General features: G+C 37.0%; 1 non-coding gene across 1 annotated transcript; it reads left to right on the top strand.

Moving 5' to 3' along the window:
- The first annotated feature begins 1,328 nt into the window (after positions 1 to 1,328).
- On the top strand, positions 1,329 to 1,435 carry LOC142435202 (U6 spliceosomal RNA). The gene has a single exon (XR_012781306.1). It is a non-coding gene; the product is annotated as a U6 spliceosomal RNA (small nuclear RNA).
- The last annotated feature ends 6,810 nt before the right edge of the window (positions 1,436 to 8,245 follow it).

Genomic DNA, 8,245 nt, shown 5'->3' with positions numbered 1-8,245 from the left:
CATGAATGAGAAAACAGTTTTGATAACATGTTCCCAGAAAAAAAAAAAACATGTCTTTTGATTGTTTGGTGTCCATCTTGTCTGGAACTATTTGGAATGTATGTACACTCACAATTATATTGTGCCAAATTACGTAATCCCATGTAACTTATTTGTTATCAATCAAGGATAGGTCCATATGGAGATGCCACACCTTTGACTTTGAAAATTGCCTTCTAGCCAACCAAAATTTTTGCTTTGTTGCTGTTTTAACACTGTAAACAATGACTGCTTTTTGTTGTTTTAGTCCCTCAGAGCAGGTATCTTCATTTTGGGGATTTGGATGTTTCCCCATTCTGGATTGTGTTAATCTGGGTATTTTAGAGAAGCAAATCCACAGATACTCGTGTAGAAGAGAGAGTTTTATATGAAGGGTAAGTGCACGTCTAGAGAATATCCCAACCCAGTGCTGCCAAAACCCACAAGTCCAACATTAACCCATATGTCCGACACCGACCCACAAAGTCCCCCTCCATCTCACAAAATACACACTATGGTGCCTACTGCAGGAGAAAAGCCTAGTCAGTAAGCGTGTAAACATCTCAGCACTGACAGGGGTCTCCACACAGCTGCTCCACCACCCAGAGCTGCATCGGGGTAGGTCCATGTGGCTTCTCCTCGGGGATGTCTTACAGGAAGTAAGCCTTGCCAGCTGAAGCAGGGAACTGGCAAAAGCAGCAGCACCCTGGTCTGACCATCAGAGAGCAAGAGACCTGAGAACTAGAATGGTGAGGCTCATCAAGCCATTTATCCTTCAACCCTTCAATTAGCTCACATGTGTTTATCGGCCAGGTTGGCACAATAAACTACCTCATGGACTTTCAATAAATTTCCTTAATTTACTTTACTTAGCTGCAATATATATTTCTCTCTAAAAAATTTTTTTGTTCTATATGTTGCAAAACTGTTCCAAGTTGTGGAGGGAAATTTCTTCTCTAAGTGTGTGGCTTGATGCAGAGGCCATAAGCAAACCTGTTGCCATCAAGACAATTCTGAGAAAGCTGAACCCATATCTCAGGGTATAATTGTTGTCCATAAGATTTTCAAGGAAGTGACCTTTTGAAAGTATATCACCAGGTCTCCTAGGTGCCTTATGGTGAATTCGAACAACTAATCGTTCAGATAGCTATTATGTTAGGCTGGGATATATAGAGAAATAAAACCAGTGACACTCATATATTTAGGAGAAAGAGCTTTATATGAAGAAGTAATTTTATACCAAGAATGCATCCCAGCCGATTCCAGGCATTAATGTACTTTAAAACTTTCATAATAAAAATGTCAATGCTGTGCTTGCTTTGGCAGCACATATACTAAAATTAGAATTATACAGAGAAGATTAGCATGGCCCCTGTGCAAGGATGACACACAAATTCATGAATCATTCCATATTTTTTAAAAAGCCAATCTATTGAAAGACAATGTACTTAAACTTAAAACAATATTTGAAGACATTATTAGAAATAAAAAATTTTATGAAGCCTTTTGTGAATGAAATCTGGACAAAAATAGTCTTTCTCTTCTAGTTCCACTTCCTCCAGTAATTTCCATCAATAAATTCATCTGACGGAAGTTCGTTTTGTAAGGGATTGACAAGGGAAAGAAGGAGTGGTTACCTCTGCTTTCACAGAATCTTCTACATATGCTTTAATTCACAGTATCCTAGGAAGTATTTAATTCTAAGGCAAAGTCAGGTCAATGTTGAACATAAATGAAAGTCAACTCTCATTTTACTCTATAATAAGCACTTTTGTATTTGTCCCTGGGACATCCAATCTTTTAAAACTTGTTGTTTTGGTTAAGTGACATCTGACTCATACCAACCCTATGCACAACAGAACCAAACACAGCATGGTCCTCTGCCAGCCTCATAATTGTTCTTAGGCCTGAGCCCTTTGATGGGTCCACTGTGTCAATCCATCTCCTTAAGGGCTTACTCATTTTTGCTGCCCTTCCATGTTACCAAACATGATATCCTTCTTCAGGGAATGGTTCTCCTGACAATATGTCCAATGTATGTAATGGGAAGGTGTGGGGTGGGGGGGAAGGAGGCAGGGAGCCAAAAATGATGGGTAGGGGGGAACAGAAAGTGTTCTGAAATTGATGACGAGAGGGTGTAGCTTTTCAGATTGCATTCGATCGCATTCGATCAATCCAGTTGTATCTGACAGATTTGCTGAGAGGTGAATGATGGGAAAATAGGATCCTGGGGCTAAAGGAAAAAGAAAAAGAGGAAAGAAGAAAAATATATACCTAAATATATAAATATATGTGTACTTGTTTATATATGTATATAGATGCAAGTGCAGCAAGGAAGCAGATGGACTTTGGGCCTCTACTTAGACCTTACCTCACTACAAAAATGGTTTGTTCTAATATGTGGCACTGAATGATCCTCACCTTCCTGACAGGATCGTTGAAGACAAAATGAGTGCAAAAGAAAACGTGGTGAAGAAAGCTGATGGTGCTGGCTATTAAATGAAATAATATCCGAGTTCCTAAAAGTTCACAGTTAAATCAGTGGCTATCTAGCAGAGCAGCAACAAATCCCACAAAGAAGAAGGAAACCAGCCTGTGTAATCATGAGGTGTCCATGGAACAAGGTACCAGAAGTTCAATAGAAAGCAACTAAATCTATGTGAAGGGGCAGGGATATAGTGGGAACCCACAACCCACCTTCAAAAATTAATATCTGTACTTAATAAGATAAAACTAAAATGAATACTATTAAATATAACATTTTATAAGTGAGTAAAACAAAAATGCTCCATACTTAATTGAACACCTACACCTTAATCCTATAATCCTATGAATATGTTCCAGCACCTATGATCTTTTGTAAGCCAACTACTTCATGACCTTATTCAATTTCTATACTGTCCACTTATATCAACCCAGTGCTCTAAGGAGACAATCATATTATATGACATGAAGAATCTTCATTCCAGTTGGAACCTTGTGAAGTCCACATCCATAAGCAAAGTCAAATAAGGACAGGTAGTCCATGAAGTCTACAGCAATATGCACAAGTTCACAGGCTCAAAAATCTTCTCTTCATCTGGTCAGGTTCTGGTCAACTCAATTTGGGCTGCTTCACTTAGACTTACCAGGGTGCCCATTGGTCGCTTTGCCTTTAGACCATGGCACCATCACAAATTCTCAACAACCCTAGACCCCTTGTACTAGGTCATAAACTTCAGACCAGTCAACACACTCTCATCTTCTCCTCTATTTCCTGTAATCCAGGTCCACGGGTGTCAGACTCAACCTGTCTCTCTATTGTTGCTTTCTCTTACTTTCATTCAACAAGAGGATCCAGGTGGTCACATAGCAAGCTAGCAAGCATTTCAGCCTTCCCCAGGCTCCCTTTAATAGTCAGTCCTAGGGAGGAGTTTTCTTCATGGTTCCAGATTTTTCCCAGCTTCTGAGAAAAACCACTAGATCAAACTTCAAAAGTCAAAAGACTTTTTTTCTTTCAATTTGTAAACAGCCCCAGGCAAATCTCTTGGAATGAAAATATACTGAGTACTCCAAAGCACCGGATACGGCTTATATTTTCAGAACCGTCTTTGCAGGCATGTCCTAAAACCAATTAAAAATCAAATTTTAATGTTTTAAGGTAAGTGGGCTTATAAGCTCTCTATTTTCATACTTCCCAATAATCATTTACATCAACAATAAAAAGCAGAAGAACTCAGTATAAACAAAGTAGAATCAGGTACTTAATTCAATTCTTAAGACAATCAAGTCCAATCTTTATCTAGCTTATCTAAATCCTTATCTAAGCTATTTTATTGATACAAAATATGAGATTAGGCTTCTGACAGCATCAAACTAGACCCAGGCTGCCAGCCATTTGGGCCTTCTGTCAGCCATTTTGACCTTCTGTCAGCCATTTTTCTCTTAGTAGTATTGCTGAGAAATTCAGTGATTTTTGCCACCTGAGCTCAAAATATACATTAATCACATTCATTTTTGCCATTTCAAATGAGAATAACCAAAAACAACAACCAAAGAAAATAATAAAAATTTTAACTTCCCATATTCTTTCCAGTAGACAACCTAGTACACTGCTTGGACATATCTGACCTCTGTCTAGCCCAAAAGGAAACACTACTGTGATGCAGAAATCAAATAAACATCCACTTTCCACCTTTATGATTTGTTTCTCTAGTACCCCACTACCAAAGTACCATAATGGGTTAGTCCAGGTAGACTAGAGAAAGAAATGCATAGACACACATATGTGTCTAGGAATGATATTTATGTAGAAGAGCATTTTAATACTGAGAAAGCATTCCAGTTCAATCCAGATCAAATCCATAAGTCCAAAATTAGCTCATACATAGGATACCAGTCTATAAAGTCTTCTTCAGACTCATGAAACACATGCAATGATGCTGAATGCAGGAAGATCACGGGCCAGTAGGTAGGAAGTTTTGTGGATCTAGTGGCATTATAAGCATCTCAGGTCTGGCAAGGGTCTCCAAGTGGATTCTCTGGCTCCATCAGCCTCTCTCCATGTGTCTTCTCCACAGGAATGTCTCAAAGGGAGTGAACATGTGTCCCACCTCCAGCGAGCTATTTATCTTTTTAGTGCCTCCAAATGAGGTCATGAAGCTACTACCTGATTGACAGGCTAGAATCAACCCCTTCATTCTGAATCCTCAGAATGACACAAAATTATTTACCTACCACAATTATATAGGTATTAGTGGCTGAAATTGACTTGTATTGGCCATTTTGAATCAGAAAAGCATATTTTTTATTATGCCAGAAATGACCCAATCAAGAAAAATGTCTTTGCATTCAACTTCGAAAGGGATATTTCAAGGGATATTTACCTGGAAGTACAATGCTGTCTGGGATGGGTTAATGGTGGTCCCAATACAAAGAAATTCTATTTGTATGATTATTATTCAAATTTATACACAAATCACTAAAACCAGTGATGAAGAAACTGAATAATTCTATCAATGTTTTCATTCAGAAATTGAACAAACATGAAATCAAGATGCATTCATAAATATTGGTATCTGAGATGCAAATATTAAAAAGAGTAGATGGAAAATAAGGCAATAGAAATGAAGCTGGGGCACACATGATAGAATTTTGCAAGTCATTTAAGTTTTTCATTCAAATACCTTTTTACAACAATATGAATGCCTGTACACATGAACTGCACCACATTAACACAAAGAAAATGAACAAACCCAATAACACTAGCTACAACTACGCTTGGGATTGACTGTGGAACAGACCATAAAATGCTCAAATATAAATTGAAGTTGAAGAAAATTGAAACCAGTCCATGAATGCCAAAATATGACCTTCAATCTATCCCACCTAAATTTCAAGAAGATCTCAAGGACAGATTTGATGTATGAAACACTAATGACTTGAACTACCTGATGATCTGTGGCATGACATCAAGAACCTCATATATGAAGAAAGCAAAATATCATTAAAGAGACAGGAAAGAAAGAAAAGACAGATGCCAAAAATATCTCCAAAACTTTCTATTGATTCTAAAGTAGCTAAGACAAATTGAAGAAATTATGATAGCGAAAAACTGAGCAGCAAATTTCAAATGGCAGCTCAAGAAGATAAAGCTAAATATTATAATGAAATATGGAAAAACTTAGAAAGAAAAAAGGAACTCCAGATCAATATGTCTGAAAATGAAAGAACTCAAGAATCTCAAAAATCAATTTAAGCTGGAATTGCAATATTGAAAGATTCTATAGGAAAAATATTGAATTATGCAGGAAGTATCAAAAGAAGATGTAAATAAAGCAGTCACAGTACCAAAAAGAACTAGTAAACATTCTACCATTTCAAGAGACAGCATGGACTCCAGAACCAATGTTACTGAAGGAAGACAATCAAGCTGCATGGAAAGCATTAACCAAAAACAAAGACTTCAGGAATTGATAGCATACCAACTGAAATGTTTCAACAAGCTGATGAAGCACTGGAAGAACTCCCTTGTCTATACCAGGAAATTTGGAAGACAGTTACTTGGCCACGTGACTGGAAGAAATCCATACTTGTACCTTTCCATAAAAACGTGATCAAAGAGAATGTGAAAATGATCAAATAATATCAATTGATATTACATGCAAGGAAAATATTTTTGAAGACCTTCGAACAAAGGATGTAGCAGTATATTGACCTGCCAGAGGTTCAGGCTGGATTCAGAAGAGAGCATGAAACAAGGAATATCATTGCTGAGGTCAGTTAGATATTGACTAAAAGAAGTGAATACCAGAAACGTATTTTATTGATTATTAAAAGACGCTCAGCTGTGTGATCATAAAAAAACTATGGGTAGCCCTGAGAAGAATGGTAATTCCAGAATACTTCGTGGTACTTCATGCAGAAGTACCTGGATCAAGAGGATCAAAAATCAAGAGGAACATGGATAAAGAGGAACAACACAGGTTAAGTATTTGGAAAAATGTGTTTCAAGGTTGTATCCCCTCACCATATTTATTCAATCTGTATGCTGAGTAAATACTAGGAGGAAGGCTTTTTAACAACTTTTGATATATGGATAACACAACCTTGCTTACTGAACGCTTATCAGAACTGAAGCACTTGCTGATTAATGTCAAAAATTTCAACCTTTAGTATGGATTACAACTCAAAGTAAAATAAGTGAATCCTCACAATTGGACTATCATGATAAAATAGAGAAAGGTTGACTTGTCAAGGATTTTATCTTGCTTGGATCCACTAGCAGAGCTTATGGAAACAGCAGTAAAGCAATCAAGCCCAACATTGCAATATGTAAATCTGCTGCACAAGATTTCTTTAAAGTGTTGAAAAGCAAGGAAGTTACTTCAAGGAATAAGGTAAGCCTGACCAAAGCCAAGGTGTTTTCAATCACTGTATTTGTATGTGAAACTTGGTCCTAGAATGGGGAAGAGAAAAAAAGAATGGATGCATTTGAATTATGGTGTTGGTGAAGAATATTGAAATACTATGAGCTGCCAAAAGAAGAGAGTTTTCTTTGAATAAGTATAGCAGAATGCTCCTTAGACATCATCTCATGTATTTTGGACATTTTATAGGCTAGACAAATCCCCATAGAAGACATCATGCTTGAAAAAAAATGGAGGGGCAATGGTAAAAATGGAAGGCCCTCAACAAGATGGACTGATAATGTGGCTTAAACTGTGGGCTAAAACATGTAAATAATGAGGATAATGAAGACGCTGGTGGTGTTTTCTTCTAGTTGCTATGAGTCATAACCCCCTGAAACATCCACTCTCCAATGCATTCTGCAACATCTGGTCCATGAACAAAAGGAATTGACCAGGGATTTAATCCACCTGCATTTCCCCTTCACCTTTAAAAATAAATTAAAACTGAAACAGCTTTAAAGGGGGTCAAAGAGGAGATCAAATTATAAGATATTATATTTTAACCTAACTACATCTGTAATAATTGCTTTATTCCTTGGGTCAATAGTCATCTGCTTCTCACACCAGGTAGCTTTTGCTTTAAGTCTAATGGCTACAGGTGTGTTTAGGGTAAAGTCCAGTTCATTTAGTAGGCTTTCCAATGGGACATAAAACACTTAAAAATACTTATTTGGAACCCAAAGGGAGAATATACCTGTACTAGGTTCTTAATCGTACACTTTTGTTCTAGTTTCTATGCATTGGGTGAGATATTGGTAATGCTAACTTCTTCCTCAGATGAAGATCCATTATTTCAGCATGATTTGTTGAAGAGGATGTCCTTTTCCCAATTAATGTTTTTGGTCCTTTATTGAAAATCAGTTGTCTGTAGGCGGATGCTTTTATTTCTGTGTTTTCTATTCTGCGACATTGATCTATGTATCTGTCATTATACTAGTACCAGGTTGTTTTCACTATTACAACTGAGTAATAAATTTTTAGGTCAGATAGTGCAAGACCTCCAACTTAGTTCTTCTTTTTGACCTGTTCTTTTCTTATCCTAGGTATCTTCCCTCTCCACACGGCACTGGTAATTAGTTTTTCCATTTCTTTAAAGAATGACGTTTGGTTTTGCATTGGAATTACTTTGTACTCGCAGATTGCCTTAGGTAGTATTGGCATTGTCACAATATTAAATCTTCTTATCCATCAACACAGGATCTTCTTTAGTTTGTATATGTATCTTTTGGATTCTTGTAATGATGTTCTGTATTCTCTTTGTACATATCTTTGGTCTT

This window comes from Tenrec ecaudatus, chromosome X (genome assembly GCF_050624435.1).
Source record: "Tenrec ecaudatus isolate mTenEca1 chromosome X, mTenEca1.hap1, whole genome shotgun sequence".
Taxonomy (NCBI): Eukaryota; Metazoa; Chordata; class Mammalia; order Afrosoricida; family Tenrecidae; genus Tenrec; species Tenrec ecaudatus.
Note: the sequence above shows the minus strand (reverse complement) of the source record. Positions and strands in the feature narration are given on the sequence as shown.